Here is a 17,636-nt window from a genome sequence, read left to right as displayed (position 1 = left end):
ACTGAATTTCAGCGATTCACCAGGACCTCTGAGAAAGGGCCCAGCCACCACTTACCAGCAGGGTTTGGGCTTCTCTCACTGCGCTTCCTTGGCCATCGGGGCTCACAGCTGGTCAAGTCTGCACCGTGCTGCGTGCAAGAGTGTCCCCCACCTCCTTGGAGAAGCTGCGTGAGGACAAGAGCTTATGGCGCTTTGAGGAAGAGGCTCCAGCAGCTTCCCATCACCATGGGGCCGCCTCTAGCCAAGAAAAAAGTTTCTGGTCCCTGGCCTTGAAGGCCAAGTGAGGGGCTCTGCTGTGGCTTCTCCCAGATGCTTTTCTAAATGGTATAAAACCTATTACTTTCTAGAAAGGTCATATGTGCTTTATTCGTGCTTTGTTCTTCCCTTTCTCAGGTAACGTATGTATTTATTGCTGTTATAGCAAAATGGTATCTGAGATAATGTGCACGTTGGGTGCACACACTGCGCTTGTCCACGCCTCGCAGTCTCCTCGCTATCCCCTTCGTCCCTTTTACCCTCCTGCCAACTCTCTTCCCACATGATATTATAACAAGAATTAATTTGCAAAATGAGTTATTTTTACTTACTTACTTATTATTATTATTGTTTTTGTGCGTGTGTGAGGCAACCCTTGGTTGACCCCACAGATTGCAAGGACCTTTTCAGCTTACAATCCCTTATTTTTTAATTTTTTATGCCTATAGCACCTGGTCTTTCTAGGTGTTCTCCCATCTAAGTTCTAACCCAGATGCTTTTCTTCCAAGATCAGATGGGATCGGGCTTGTTCAGGGTGGCATGGCCATAGGCCACAAAATGATTTATTTATGGAGGCTGTTATGGGTTAAATTCATAGCATCTGTATTATATTTTACTGATTCAGAATTCTTTTGGAGGAGAAATCACAAGAGCATTTCAGACAGAGGACAGAACATATATGGTTGATAAATTAACATGAAAAATGGGGACCTGCCCATCTCCTGTGGAGCCACGTCCTAGTCTGAGGCAAAGGGAAAAAGTCGCACCCTAATGCAGTCTTTCATTCATTTGTATTGTTAATTTTCTACAACTTTAAAGTAACTGAAAAATATTAAAAAATGGGAAAGTGTGTTAAAATTCACATTATTTTAATTTCAGTATTTTTATATCAAAAACATTATTTATCACACTTTGACTTTCTTTGCTTTAGAAGCCAGCTTACTTAATATTTTAACACACTCTTCTTAGCTTAACTCTTTCAAATGAGAGTATTATCATGTTTGACATTTTCTCATGAATCAGTGATGAACACAGAATTTTCAAATTACCCTCAGCTTACAGAATTGTTCTTAGCTACCTCTGTGTGAATTGATTTGTTAAAAAAAAAAATAATAGATAAAATGTTATTTCAGTGAATGTGTTCACCACACTGCGCTGCATTTGATAACCTTGGAAAAAGTACATCGAAAGATGTTTTTAAAGATGTTGTGGAAACGAATGAAAACAGTATTATTTAATTGAGAGAATGTTCAAAACACTGTGTCAAATGGGCTACACGAGGTTAAATCACAGAAATCAAAAAATAAAATTCTAAAAGTTATCACATCTGTTGTAATCAGATTGCTTTATTTCTGTGAAAGAATGTGTCCACCGCGTGGATTAGTTTAATGTGCTCCGTAAGTGCTCAGGAACAGAAGATGTTGATAAGAACGCTCTTCGTATATGTGAATAAGCATCATTTCATTCAAGATGTGTTCAGTATGTGGTACATGTAATATACTGTGAATGGCACATGGTCAAAGTGTTTCTGTAGTGACAGATTTTGATGCATCTGGGTTGTGTGGTTTCAGTGTGATGAGTATCACTGTAAACAGTGAAATAAATGTATTCTTCATAGGCGCTCTGTTTGATAAAATCTGTAGAGACCCATGTATAGAAGACGTTTCTAAGAAAGCTGGTTGTATGTGTGGATAAGTGCAGGGTGGTTTTCAGTGAATGAGAGTTTTCAGGACACTCTGCTACATTAAAAAAAAAGTCCATACTGTATGTTAGGATTTACTCGTGGCTGGGATGGATGTGTAATGACATGTGTCCACCACTGTGGTATCACACAGAGTGTTTTCACTGCACGAAACATCCTCTCTGCTTCGCCCGCTCGCCCTCCCCACTGCCCCCTCTTCAGTCTCCAGATACTGCCGATGTTTCTATTGTTCCATAGTTTGCCTTCTCTAGAATATTACAGAGTTAAAATCGCGTACGTAGCCTTTACAGACGGGCTTCTTTCACTTCGTCATACGAATGTAAGTTTCCTCCATATGTTCTCATGGTTTCACAGTTCATTTCTTTTTTTAGCAATGAATACTATCCCATGGTTTGGATGGACTACACTTTATGTATCCATTCAAATACTGAACAACATCTTGGTTGCTTCCAAGTTTTTTCCTACATTATGTTATGGTTGTTTTGTAGGCTTGCATTTCCCAAGAAAGGGGTTCCCTTCTGGGGCAGGGGGCTAACCTCCAAGGCTACTTTAGGGTGGGCGTTGGGTGAAGATAACTACTACTCTCAAGTCCATGGTGGGACTGACAAGCTCCCTCCCTAGAGAGGGGCTCCCTCCCTTTCTCAGAAAGAAGCCCCTCTTTCTTATGGGAAAGCTACCGCTCTTAGGGAAGACCCCTGCTATTAGGGGGTGAAGCCTTGCTCTGGAGGAGGAGTCTCATTCTAGAAGGGAGTGACACAGCCGAAGTGGGGTGCAGTGCTCTTATGGGGTGAGCCTTGCTGTAGAAGGGGGAGTTCCACTCAAAGAGGAGTGTCTCTCTTCAGGTAGGGAGCCCTGCTCTTTGGGGGGCAACCCCGCTGTTTGGAAACCCTGCTCTTGTGGGGAAGACTACCTTTTATGGAAGCCTCACTTTGGGCAGAGCCTCTCACTTAGTGATGTCTAGCTCTGAAGGGAGCCCCACTTCTAGCAGGGGAGCCCTGCTCTCATGAGGCAGCCTGCCCTCTGGGGACAAGCCCAATTCTCTGCGGGAGGCCCTACTGTAGTGGAAGAGCCCTTATCTAATGGGGTGCTCTGCTCTGGTTGGGGGGAGGCTCACTCTTAGGGGGGATGTTTCGCTCTAGAAGGGAGAGCGCCTCTCTAGGGAGGGAGCCCCACATAGGCTTGAGAGAAATAGCTTTCTTCATCCCATACGAAACCCAAAGAGGGCTGATAGCTGACAGCTGTGGGCTAAATTGAGGCAGATTCTGGGGGCCAAGGGTCTCTCTCTGGAGGATGGAGCTTGTCAGGCCTGCTGTGGACTTGAGAACAGTAGTTATGTTTACTGTTCGATCATTCCAAAGTAGGCTCAGAGGTAAGTCCCCTTCTCCGGAGGGGAGTCCTTATCTTGGTATATCCCCTCTTTGGTGTGCTCTCAAGGAAGAATCCCATTATTAGAGGCTCACTCTAGGGGTGGAGACCTAATCTACAAGGGAGTGTTAAGCTGTAGGCGAGGTGCTGTACTCTTATAGGGGTGAGCTCTGCATTGGAAAGGGGAGTTCTGCTCAAAGGGGGGAGCCCCACACATAGGAAGAAGAACCCCACTTTTAGGGGGATTATCTGCTCTGGGGAGAGCTGTGCTCTTAGAGATGCCCCATTTTAAAAGGGGGAGTCCCACACTTAGGTGGGCTCCCCTCTATGAAGGGAGCTCTGCTGTTTGGGGAAGTGTCGCACTGTTAGGAGGAGCCCCATTCTAAGGGGGGTTCCATTTTTGTGGCCCCTACTCCAGTGGGAGCCCCACACTTAGAGGAGACCCAATTTGGGGGGGCTTTCTCTGAAGGGGGAACCTTGCTCTAGTGGGAAAGCCCCTTTGTGGGGAGAGGCCAGCTCTAAGGGGGAGGCTCTGCTCTAGTGGAAGGACCCTGCTCTGGGGGGACCTCTGCTTTTATGGGGGAGCCCCATTCTGGGGGTGGTTGCCCTGCATTAAGGGGCTTTTTGTTCTAGAAGGGAGCCATATTCTAGAAAGATAGGGAGGGAACTCCACATTAACTTGTGAGAAATAGTTACCCTCACCCAACACCGATTAAAGTGGGCTGACACCTGTGGGTGATGTCAGAGAAGCCCTCTGGTGAGGGAGCCGGGCACAGGCCTGAGAAAAGCTATTACCTTCACCCAGTGCCAAACCCGTACAGGGCTGACAGCTGACGGCTGTGCCATGCTGAAGCAGATTTACTGGGCCAGGGGCCCCTTTCTCTGGAGGGAGTCCCTCTCCAGGGAGGGAGACAGATCCTGTGTTGGTGTAAATTCCTTGCCTCAGAACTGTGTTACAATCAGTCTTCAGTTTAAATACCTGTAAAGTGGAGATAATACCTTTGCTGCTTCATTTGGCAAATGGAAGCAGTGGGTTTAGCTGAGGCATGTGAAGGGCCTAAAACAGGATTTATTTCAAAGTGAGCTTAGCATCAAGGAGCTGGATTTTTATTTGAATAAGTGGGCAGAACCCTTAAGGCAGGACGACGCTCTTCTCTGCTGCCATCTTGTGTGCATCTCGGGAATGATACTCCTATGTGTGTTATGAAAAGTTATTCTCTGCTGCCATCTTGTGTGCATTTTGGGAATAACACCTGAGTGTATGTCATATTAATTGTTATTTTTTACTACCATCTCGTGGGCTTCTCCTAAGTAACACTGAGTTAATGGTATGAAAAGTTATTCTCTGTTGCCATTTTCTGGGCATTTAAAAAGTAACATGAGAGTGTCATGAAAAGTTATTCTCTGCTGCAATTTTGTGTGCATTTGGCAAATAACACCAGAGTGTTTGTCATCATGAAAAGATATTCTCCACTGCCATATCTTGGGTGTTTTAAAAATAAGACCCGCGTGTATGTCATCATAAAAAGTTAATCTCTACTGCCATCTCATGTGCATTTTTCGAATGACACCCGAAAGTATGTCATTATGAAAATTTATTCTCTGCTGCCATGTTGTATGCATCCTACAATAAAACCCAAATGTATGTCATGAAAAGTTATTCTCTCCTGTTATCTTATGTACTTCTTGGAAATAACACCAAATGTATGTCATGAAATTCTTCTCTGCTGCCATCTCACACACATTTTGAGAATACCCTCAGGAAAGGTAATTCTCTGCTACTATCTTGTGGGCATATTGGGAATAACATCTGAGTGTCATCATGAAAGATTCTTTGCTGCCATCTTGTGTGCATCTCAGGAATGACACCCAGTATATGTCACGAAATTCTTTTTCTTCTGCCATCTCGTGGGCGTTTTGAAAATGATGCTCCAGTGTCTGTCGTCATGAAAGTTTGTTTGTTTGTTTGTTTGTTTGTTTCTGCTGGTATCTTGCGGTCTTTTAGAAAATAACACTGGGGAGTATGTCCTCAAAGAAAGTGAATCTCTGCTGCCATCTCATGTACATTTAGAGAATATTCTGAAAAGTTGTCAGCCATCTCATGTGCATTTTGAGAATAACACCTGAGTGCATTGCATCATAAAGTTTTCTCTACTGCCATCTCATATGCATTTTGAAAAGGAAAACTGAGTTTATTTCATCATGAAAAGTCACTCTCCGCTGTCCCCTCACGTGCATCAGAATTAACACAGTGCATGGCATAATGTTATTCTCTGTTGCTATCTCATAGGCACCTCAGGCAAAACACCTGGGCGTATGTCATAAAAAGTTATTCTCTGCTGTTATCTTGTGTACATCTTGGAAAGAACTATGATCGTATGTCATGAAGTCCTTCTCTGTTGCCATCTCAAGAACATTTTGAGAATACACTTGAGTGTATGTCCTCATGAAAAGTAGGTGCTACAATCTTGTGGGCATTATTGAGAATAACTCCGAGAGTTTGTCTTCATGAAATGTTATTCTTTGCCGTCATTCATGTATATCTCAGGAATAACTCCTGAGGTCATGAAAAGTTTTTCTGTTGCCATCTCATGGGCTTTTTGAAAGTTACACTCAACTGTATGTCATGATGAAATTTTTTTCCTGCTGTTATCTTGTGTGCTGTTTGAAAAAAGCATTTAAGCATATGTCATTACGAAAGGTATTCTCTCCTGCCATCTTGTGAGCATTTGGGGATTAACACTCTAGTCTGTGTCAAAAAAGTTATTCTTGCTGCCACCTTCTGTGCTTCTTGGGACTAACACAGGAGTGCATGTTATGAAAAATTATTCTCTACTGTCACCTCATGGGCATTTTGAAATTAACACCTAAGTGTATGTCATCATAAAAATTAATTTTCTTCCGCCATCTGGTGGGTATATTAAAAACAACACCTGAGTGTAGGTCATCATGAAAATTTATTTTGTACCCCGACTCATGCTCATCTTGGGAATAATGCCAGAGTGTATATAATAAAAAGTTTTTCTCTGTTGTCATCTGGTGGGCATTTTAGGAAAAACACCCAACTGTTTGTCATCAAGAATATTCATTCACTGCTGCCATCTGGTGGGCATTTTGGGAATAATACTGCAGTGCGTGTTATGAAAAGTTATTTCTGCTCCTTTCTTGTGTGCATTTTGAAAATAATACCAAAGGTCATGTAGTATGAAAAGTTTTTTTCTTGTGCAATTTCACGTGCATCTTGAGAAAAACACAGGAGTGCATGTCATAAAAAATTATTCTCTGCTGCCATCTCATGGGCATTTTGAATATAAAGCCCAGGTACATGTCATCACAAAAATTTATTTTTTTGCTGCCATCTGGTGGGGCATTTTGGGAAAAACATCACAGTACATGTCATGAGAAGTTATTTCTGCTGTCATCGTGGGCATCTCTTGAATGACACCTGAGTCTATGTTATCATGAAAAGTTATTCTTTGTTGCTATCTAGTGTGCATCATGGGGAAAAAAGCTGAGTGTATGTCATCATGAAAATGTATCCTCTGCTGCCATTTTTTTGCATCTTGAGTATAACACCGTAGTGGGGATCACAAGGAAAAGCTCTTCTTTGCTGCTATTTAGTGTGCAACTTGGGAGTTACACCTTAGTGGAGTTGACCAGGGAAAGCTCTTCTGTGCTGTTATCTAGTGTGCAAATTGAGAATAAGGCCAGATGGAGGTCACCAGGATAAGGTTTTCTGCCATCGAGTGTGCATCTTGGGTATAACAGGTGAGTGCAGGTCAGAAGGAAAAACTTCTCTGCTGCCCTCTAGTATGTTTTTTGGGAATAACACATGAGTGGAGATCACCAGAAAAATCTCTTCTTTCTCCAAAGGGTTCTGAGCCAATACAGAATGTGCCAGACCCAAAGCTGGGCCCCAGGGGCAGTACTGTGTGCCCTGGAAGCTGCCACAGGAGTGTGGAGTCCTCGAGGTGAAACTTGGCACAAGGTTTGGCACACCCTGAATCAAGTATTTTCTCACCCTCCTTTTACCTACACTTGCCTCACTTGCCTCTTGGCTCCCTCTCTCCCCAAGGGCAATTTTTAAACTAACAGTGTGCTTAGAGGGCCTCCATAAGTCACCACATCTGGGAGGAGCGGGGTATACACCAAAGAAATACTTTACATGAAAAGAGGCAGCCCGGGAGAACCAGACCGATAGGAATCCAAGTCTGAGAACAGAAAACTTGGGTATAAAAAGACCATAGGAGCCAGGCTGTAGCTGCTAAGGAGAGCTGGGGAGGCAGGGTATGGTGAGATCCCAGGCTATATAGCCTGGGGTTTGGGGCTGAAGGATCCTTGGGGACTCCACTCTGGGTGCAGCATTTGCAAGAGGCACTGAACACCAGGCAGCTTGGTTAGAATAGCCACTTCCGTACATAGCTGTGGTGAATGGACCTGTCTGGGGGCTAGGGATAGGGTTCAGCTTTCTTCTGGCATAAGCTGTTCTTTCCAAGGCAAGGGCCATTCTCAGGTTCAGAAGGAACTTCAGGACCTGAAAGACCTGGGAAAACAGTGCATATTCAGCCAAGGCCACCCCCAAGAGATTCCAAACCTATAGGCCACGCACAGTCAGTGACCACGGGCTGGGAGCAGCTAAACACCACACATCCTACATTTTCTGCCCCTTTTAATCACTGTATGACCATCTACCTCATTCTCCATTAACATCTGACTAGATTCAAGGTGTGCTCTTTTTATCTCGCATTCTCACTCTCTGACAAGTCCGAGCTCCTGCTCATGATAAATCCCTCCTCCCTCTCTCCTCTTCCTTCCTCCTTATCCTTCACTCTGTTATTTCCTTCCAGGCCAATAGACGGACACTTTGTGTGAGTCCTCAGCCTGTTCTCCTCCACAGCAGCTTCACACTCTTCATCCCTGTCCTTTATCCTTCATTAATCTTCCTCTCTTTCTGCCATTTTCCAATTCAGGTGAGCTCCTCATCCCACCCTATTGCCTTCTAAAATAAATTTTTAAAATTGCAGAAAGCAATTAAAATCACTTTTAAAGAACCATTTTCCAGCTCAATTTCAGCACCCCAAGGAAAAATGAAAAAATATCCATGAGATGAAAACAAAATGAATGTTATTGGAATCGATTATTTTTCTCCACTGAGATATAAAAACTTTTTGGAAATTTGGTATTATACTATAACAAATTGTACTTCTCATAGTTCTAATTTCCTTTAAAGGATGTTTAATATAGTCTTTAATTTTTTTTTTGTAAATATGTTGTTTTCATGACTCTGAATCTGGTTCCAGTTCCTTTCATATATCTTTATATTAATATTTAATATATTGACTATCAGTTTCCATCAGAAAAAAATCTTGAAAATCCCATTATGACAGCACATTCAGCAGAAATTACTGATGTGCAAGCAAACTGTATGAGGTGCAGCTCTCTAGAAAGCACATTTTGTTGGTCATTTCATCATCTGAATGTTCTTTACAATGACGAAGGACTCTTCCAATATTGTAACAGCGGTGTGCAGTTTGCTTACATTGTCATTGCACATCCTTGGACAGGAAGGCCAGTTCACAGCTGAGAAGAGAATGGAGTCTAATTTTTAATGGATGAGAAATCTTACATCCTGCAGGAAGGAAGCATTTTTACTATTGTCATTATTTAAGAATGTGGCAGAAAGGTATGCAAAGGTATCCCAGTCAGTCCTTTTTTTCTTTCTTTCTTTTTGTAAGTTTTATCTCAGAATATTTCTGGAAGAATGATGTTTTGAAGCCACTGCTGGGACCAGCTTCCATCACAGTCTCTGATGCTGGGCACCTGGCTATCCTCTGTGTGGCTCATCCAGGCATGGATTACTGTTCACATGCTGCAAGGTTGGTGGCCTTTAGGTGGTGGCATTTGAGCTCTGTGACCAGGCCATTAAGTTTGTAGATATTTAAGCAAAGGTCATCTTTTCTAATTCCTTTGTTGAAAGTAAAAGAGGAAACCTGATTGCTATTCATACTATGACAGTTAAAAATTCCTACTTTTTCATTCTCTTTTTTAGTGATGTTATCTAGACATTGATTTGTTTCCATATTTTGTATCTCTCCCAAAGAAAAATAGTGATATGGAGTCTGAGGCTCAGGATAAATAGTTTCTAGGTACCAAGAGAAAGGTTTTGCGTTGGAGTTTGTGTCTTAGACCAAGTCTTGATGCTCTATTTACATAATCTACCTTCATACACCTGGTTAAATGATATGAAAGAAATTCTTAAATTCATCCATTCATGCTTCTGCAAGTCACCTGTCATTTTTATTGATTATGTGCTCTATGCTTCCTGGAAACATGTAAGATGTAGCTTTCCTAAACACATGTCCAGCCCGTGCACCGGTAACAATGTCCTAAATTCCTCCACACTGCCGAATCCTAGAGGAATTTTATGTTTTCTCTTCCCCAAATATCAATTCCAGCATTTTATATTCCAATATCCTGAAAGTGATCTCTGCCTCTTGAAAAAAGGCCTCCTGCCACTGTAGGTGTTCTGACAGGAAGAGTCCGATTAACTTTCCTTCTGTTCATTTCTCTTTGGAGAACAGGGTAGCAGAAAAATAGAGCTTCCAGTTGAATCTATCATAGGTCATAGCAAAACCTACCATACACTCAAAAGCATCATCTCTGGTCACATGAATGGTAGGTCTGTACTACTGCTCTCCTGTTAGGTTTGATCCTGGCTAAAAAGGCTCCACTTATCCCCCTGTATACTTACACTCACAGTGAGTGTCTATGAGGGTGATCACTTGGCCTTTAGACACAGCAATTCCATTTATATATATATATATACACACACACACACACACACACACACACATATATTATAAATATATATATATGTATACACACACACACATATATATGTAAACCTGTATCTATATCTATCTCTCTATATATTTAATTAAAACAATTTTCTGTTAGAGTTGACATTCGGTATTATTTTATAAAGACACAAAGACATAAGCAGCTCCTTTTAATCTAGCTCTGATCAATCCTGAACATTATTCCATTAGAGTTACATCAACTGGTACTTTTTTCCCACATATCTCTCTAGAGGTCTTTTCAAAAAGTCTCTTTCTCTGGCATCATCTACTAGAACAATTTCTTCTAGCATGTGTCTTGGTGAGCAATTAATGAGAGTATGGACAGTTCACAGAAGTGTGCTCCAAGCCTCATTGTGACAAACTATCATCACACTTGCCACAGGAAGATTATCTGGATACACCTTCATTTTACACCCTTCTGATCTAACATCTAGTAAAGGTGTGTTGAATGCAATCATCTCACTGGCCATTTAATCAAACTGATTGACTTTAAACATCTCTTTCAACTTTTCTTGATCTTCTTTTGGAACAGTGACTAGTTTCCCCATGCTCTAGGGCCTTCATGAGGCCGTTGCCCTGGCTCTGGAACGTCCCCAGCAGGAAGTTCTCTCTTCTTCTTTTTTTCACCACATTTGTTGCATTCACTGAAGTAAAGCAGCAGGAACATATCCAAGAGTACCCAAATCAAGGAGGGGGCTAAGACCACCTTGCAATATGCAAAGTGTCTTGTGGCACTTTAAGTCAAATGCAAAATTAAAAATATATAAATATACAAAGATCATGAAATTTATCTAATCTAGTTTCATCAGAAATATTTACAACCCCAAAGTGGGTTTTCATGTGAATTCATATCCCAAATCCATATATCCCACATCTCCTTGGTCTGTGTGTGATGGTGGCAGCAGTGGCTGGTGGGTGCTCCTCAGGGCCAGCCCTGTGACTGTGGCACATTCTTGCCACTGCAGCGTGGGCTGTACTCTCGGGCTGGGGTATAGCCACCTCCGCGGCCACTGCCGGGAAGTCCCCACTAACGATTTTTAAATTAGGTGTTGATAAGTCAGGGAGCCCCTATAATTAAGCACAACAGAAAACAAAATGCTAAAGGCTTGCAGCAACAAGCTTAATCAGAAGAGCATGAATTGGCACAGGAGCCCCTGTGGATATCCCAAGAATGAGCATCTTTAGCATTCCCATACTTTTATATCAATCAAATGTTTAAAAGATTTATTTAGTCGTTTGAAAATATTAATTCAGGTTTCCCTATGCACCCAATTCTGCTAAGTGTTCTACAATAAAAGCTTATGTTTGAAGAATGCTATACTCCAAAGCCTGGGCGAGGAGGAGCCTGCGGACACCTGCTGCTGAGCCAACTTGGTCCTGTCCCATTCCTCTGCCAGGGGACAGAGATGGGCTGTCCCAACACTGGAGTGTCCATCCCAGCCACGCAGTCCACACAGCTAGGTCTGATCTGCTGTTCTCCTGCCATTGGCCAATTGCTGCTTGGCCAGAGGAAGCATGAGGTGCGCGTGCCGGGGGGTGGTGCCACTGTGAGGTGAGGGCCGGCGGGTGCCAGGAAGTGGCTAAAAAGCCCATGGGGGAGAAACCGAGGAATGGCTCCTGTAAAGATTTGTCAGGCAGTGTGGACTTAGTTTGCCCTTCTCCAGACCTGGGCCTGTGATCACTGGGAGCTCTAATCTCTACCCTGTGTGGATCTCCACTGATCCCATGTGACCATGTGTGACTTCCCACCCATGCTCATGTGACCCACATAGTGTGCGTGGCTTCTTGTGCATGTAGACTCTGCTCTGCCTTTTCAGAAAGCCCATTAAGAGGGGCTTCCCAAGGCTTCTGGTGGTACCATGGTGCTGAGACAAAGGACCCCAGCAGCCCCTGGGAGATGCCCACAGGACTACCACTGAGAGATAAGGGTGTGGAGGACTGCTGAGGGGTGGGGGGAGGGCGTGTCAGTCTTCAGAGGACCCAGCAGAGGAATGGCTCGATGTGGAGAATTTTTGGTGTTTTACTTTTATTTCTTGGTGTAAGAGAGGGTGAGGAGGACTGAACATTGATTAATCTAGTTTTTGCTTCATATTATAGATATTTGTATCTATTGGTCTATGTGTAACGGGTAACTGCTTCTACCTTAATTCTAGCCTGCCTTTCTCCCAGGCTAACAGCTCCTTCCATAGATACGTTAATTGATGGAGGAGTTGTGCCTGAACAAGAGATTTGGAAATTTCAAGCTCATTTTTAGATCCTGCCTTTCCGTGCTCCTCCTCTCTCCCCTGGTGATAAAAGATGCTTGAGCTCGAAGGCTTGATTGAGATTGATTTGAGAAAGCCAGAAAGCTGCCATCTAGTTTTGGCACCAGGAGAATTAATGGCTGGGATACTGCTAGCTCCTGGAAACTGCTGTAGCTGAGAGATGATGGATGCGTGTTGGCAGAGGTAAGCAGTATATTTGTTTGCCCTGTCAGCCTTTTTGGCGTGCTTATGTAGGGTTTGGGAGAATTTAAAAGTGCTGTTAGTCTTTTTCCTCTCTAATATGATTAGATGGGAATGAAAAAATATTTGTGAGGCCAACTACCTGGACTTAGTGACTCATAGTTTTCTTTATTGTAACTTTCCTTCCAGAGATAATCATTTTTTTCTATGTACATGTCTTTTGTGTTAAAACAAGGAAATACCATGGGCATAGGAAGCCTTTGGCTTCCTTGGCTAAGCTGTAAAAAGCCTTAGTGGTTTATGTCGCTGTTAAAATTAATGGGCAGACTATGGATTCTCTGAATTGGAAAAACTTTTAAATTGGAAAAATTTTATAGACCTCTCCTAATAAGCAATTGTTTTATTGGTACCTAGAGAAAGACCACATTTTAAAAATGCATGGATACAAGCACATTAAACTATTCTTAAGCTTTTGAATTAGTTCTTTATCTTCTTGGGTATTCTACATGGTAATATCAACAGTAGGTTTAAAAGACAGAAGGGAAAATCAAGAGATTTCCCAATGAGCTGTAATTTTTCAAATTTATCAATATATAAGATTATGAGAATTGGTACTGATCTCTTGATCCGGCTGGAGGGAGTAAAGAATGGAATAAATCGTTGGGTTTATTTTTTTGTAGGGTACGGCTTAAAGTCTTCGTTTTCCTGTTTCTCTCTCATGGTACGGGCGAACCTTAATGATATGGATAAACAGTTGTTAGTAACCTCTGCAGGAATTTTCCTGTGTTCTATAGCTTCCTTTTGGTCTGGCCATAGGGCTGATCAGCCAGGTTCCCATAACTAGCGGTCCCTCACATGTTCTGGAAACAGCCTGGTTTAATATTAAGTCAATTCGTATAGTTCTTGTGCCTCCTTCATATACCACTATGTTAGGAGAATTTCAAAGGATTAAATAACTAATCAGACATTTGACAAAAATGGAAACTGAGTTTTCAAAGTCTGATCGGAATTATAAAGAAAGTCTCTGCCTCTACCCTAGGCCCTCCTGCCTAGTAGATCAGATATGGAAACACAGGCCACAACTGCTAAACCAAAAAAAAAAAAAAAAAAAAAAGAAAGAAAGGAAAAGAAAAAATTGAAATGGCCACTTTCGAAAACACAGACTAAAGTCGTCTAGCCTGGTTCCTTAAAAATCGTGAAGGACAGATTTAAAAAAAAGTCTTAGTATAATCACATTAGTGTAGATATGCAGACTCCAGACAGAAGCATGGAGGCCAACCTTGGTCCTCCTCCCACTCCATATAACATTGTTTTACGGATTGCCTAACAAAACTTAAAATTCCAAGTCTTTGTCTGCAGTGTTTGCTAGAAGGTAGAAGTGCTGTGAGTCCATTGCCTCTGTTGTAGATGAGATGGGCAGTTAAAAATTTTTGCTTCTTACCCTAGTATAGGGTTTTATTCATTGAGTTTTTCCTTCCAGAAATGATCCCATTTCCCCTCTGCATCTGTGTTTTTCTGTGTTCTTTGTCAGAAGAAGGTGGTACTATAGGGACAGAATACAGGCATAGGCTCCTATAAGCCTGCTGTTCCAGCTGGCCTGAGAGGGTCAGGAGTTAAATGATTCTCTCCAGACTGGCATCTATGGAGACAAACTTTGCTGTGGGGTTCTCTCTAAAGATCAGATTAGGTTTTTTTTTTCCTGTCTTTTTCATATTATAGGAGTTCAGTGTTGTGACAAGTGATCTTATCTTTTCTGGCATCGACTATCTTCAAGGTGCATTGACCCAGGTGCACCTGGTAGCTGACCTTGCCAGCTCTTAGGGGACGACAGTGCTGTGAGGGGCCTCAGTCCATAAGGGGCCTTTGTCATCTCCACTTTTGTTACCTTTCAGTGCTATAAAAGTACCATTACAGTAGCGCTTACCCAGAGCCAGGAATTAACAGGTTTGTGGCCAGAGGTAACTCACATTTTGTGGGAGACTGGAGACAACATGTGCACCCCACTCTCCTAACCCTGTGTCATGAAGGTCTGTTCTCTCAATCTCTGAGAGTGATCCCTTGGACCTGTGAGGATCGCACCCTCTGTACTCTCTTTGTGGAGGTGTTTCCTTGCTTCACCTGAGCTGTGAAGAAGCCCGTTGGTGTGAGTCACTATTAAAATCCAAAATCCTACCATCAATGGCCAGAAAGTGGATCCTTTGATTTGGACCAACTTCTAAATAGATAACGTGCTTTCTATCTTTGGGTGGTATTGCTAGTTTGTAATAGTTGATTGGCTTAATGTAATTAAGCACTTACAGAAGTCAAGAAATAAAACAGAAATTAACCCAAGTGCTTTTCAGGATTCTATGATCTGGTAAAATATTTGTTATTGCTGGCTTAAACTTGGTTTGATTAAATAGACATGTTTTTATGTTATTATCATGAAATGCATTTTTACTGGGTTTACAGATATAAGGTCATGTTATCTGTTAAAAATATGTCGAGAAAATAGGTCAGGTGTTAATAGACTTTGAAATGTCATAGTTTCAACAAATAGGTTCAAATAAATGGTTTATAGGTAAAACTGTTTAGCAATAATTATATTGTATATATACATGGAAAAGTTTTTCTGTGTCTTTAATAACCTGAAATTTCAAATTTTTGCTTGGTTAATTAAGTGATGGATAGTCATCGAATATCTAGACCATTTCCAAATAAGATAAAGTATTAAAACATTGATTATGGAACATAGATTTGTTAACTTTGTTTATTTTGAAGGAACTAAATGTATTTGGGTCTATCAGCAAATGTCTTTTGCCACATTAAAAAAAACTTTATATGCTATGAGGAAATATATTTCAAAATTATTAATTATGCTCATAAGCGTATCAATCTAAATAATCCAGGTGTAACAATTCACAATTGTTTCCTTCGTTTTCACTAATTAAGATGGACTTTTGAATCTATACATTTTTTGCTATGGTGAACAATGCTGCTGTGAAGAGTCATTTAAATGTTTAAACACCTGTTTTCTATTTTGGGGGTATATATCTAGGAGTGGATTCATTCAACCAGACAGTAACGTTTTGCGGAGTGGAAATTCCAACCTATTGTACACAGAGGTCACACTATTTTGCATTTTCACAAGCAGTGTTTAAAGATTCTGATTTCTCTACATTAGTCATTGGCATTTTCTGGATTATGGCCATTCTAGTGTATGTGAGGCCGTACAGTGTTCGTTGGCATTTCCTTCATGACTCATGACGCCTGACATCTCTTGAGGCTGTTGACCATTCATATGTCTTTTCTAGAGAAGGGTCTATTCTAGTACATTTTTAAAGTTTAGTTGTTTGTCTTTTTGTCAATGAGTTGTAAGAGTTCTTTGTTCTGAATAACGGATTCCCATTAGATACATAATGTACAACTCTTTTTCTTTTTGTGGGACGTGTCGTGGATGGCTTCTTTTGATGCCAAAAAGATTTTAATCTCAAGGCCATCTACGTTACATAACTTTGTTTCTGTTAGCAACAGTTTGCATATGTGGACATGGTTCCCTAAGGATATAGGAGCAGAAAAATTACTATCCCCTAGAGAGGTTGGAACTGTGCTAAAGTGGCACAGTGCACTCCTCACGTGTGTGATGATGCTGTGAACAAAGCTATGGTGCTGATAGGCATTTAAAGGCACAGTGGGTACTGTCACCTATAGGGCATAATGGCTGCTCACAGTGACCAAAAACCGTGGTACTGGTATTGTCACCTCTAGGACATAATAGCAGGTCATGGTGATCAATGACCACGTTATTGGGTATTTTTTACAGTCTTTACATTTTTTACATGTATTTTTTACAATCTTACCATTTTATTTTTGATCATTTTTCTTTGTGCCTTTATTCATTATTTTTTTAAATGTTCTTTTTTAAAGTTTTAATAAATAAAGTAACCACCCACTAATGTGAGATATGTTACCCCTCTCAGCATGGTATTTTTGTTCTTTATAAAAAGAGTTTCTTATAGAAATCTTTATTCCTTAATACTGCAGTTACAAGAATGTCACATATAATAACATATACAATCCAACTAAGACAGGCTGATTAAGAATCATACATATTTGAAAAGTCAGCCACATGCACAGATGTACACAATGGGAGGAGCAGGTGACAGGAGATTTGGAGATCAAGGCTGCAAAGGTCCTATTGCCTTAACCCTCATCCACAGTAAATAAGTTCCAGTAACCAATATAGGCATCCCACACCTATCTAAATACACAGGAGCAAATCATGACCAGACACATGCACAATGTGGAGTGGTCTGGGACCTTTCTGTAATATTCCTATGAAAAGAATACATAAGGAATCCCGTGAAGCTAGTTGGAAGCATCAGTTATTTATTCTGTTTGGACTTGGAAAATGTTTACCTTTTGACATGAATATCTGTGAAAAGAATATGTCTCCTTTTACTGTTTTCTTCACAACTGACATGCATTTAAGTGGGGAATTTCGATGGTCATTTGCACTAACAGTGATAACTGAAGTACTCCTAAACATGTAACTTTTCAATAATATATTTTAGTCCCACACTTGACATGAAATATGAATCGTATATGGCTCTAAAGCAAAAGTGAAATGAAGGGCATCTGAATTTTAGTGCTGTTAGTTTCAGGGTTCTGTAGTTTCTAGCAACATCCTTAAAGCATGAAAATGATACCACTGCTTGCATATTTAACAAAATGGACACTAATTTGAGCTACTACATGAGAGAGTACCCCAAAGAGAAGAAACATCACATTTTTTTTTCCCCTCTGGGCCTTTTGAGAACCGAGACCAAAGTGGTAAATTATTCGAGATTCCCATCGAGCGGTGGTGTTTTTCAGCATGTCACTGTTTAGAGAACAAAGTACATTCCTGATACTGGAATACAGTGTGTCGTGCTGTCGGCCATCTCATTCGTTCAGTGTCTCTCATGTCTCTCCATTGCATCCCTCTCTCGTGCTTGATTTAATATCACCATCTTGTGTTCTGTGATTTTT

The 17,636-nt window shown here is 41.3% G+C and overlaps 1 pseudogene; it reads right to left on the bottom strand.

The window, feature by feature from the left end:
• Positions 1–9,064: 9,064 nt before the first annotated feature.
• Positions 9,065–10,897, bottom strand: LOC107505421 (annotated as a pseudogene).
• Positions 10,898–17,636: the final 6,739 nt, after the last annotated feature.

This window comes from Rousettus aegyptiacus, unplaced genomic scaffold (genome assembly GCF_014176215.1).
Source record: "Rousettus aegyptiacus isolate mRouAeg1 unplaced genomic scaffold, mRouAeg1.p scaffold_m13_p_7, whole genome shotgun sequence".
Classification (NCBI taxonomy): Eukaryota; Metazoa; Chordata; class Mammalia; order Chiroptera; family Pteropodidae; genus Rousettus; species Rousettus aegyptiacus.
The sequence above is the reverse complement of the archived record's forward strand: the minus strand, read 5'-3'. Positions and strand labels throughout refer to the sequence as shown.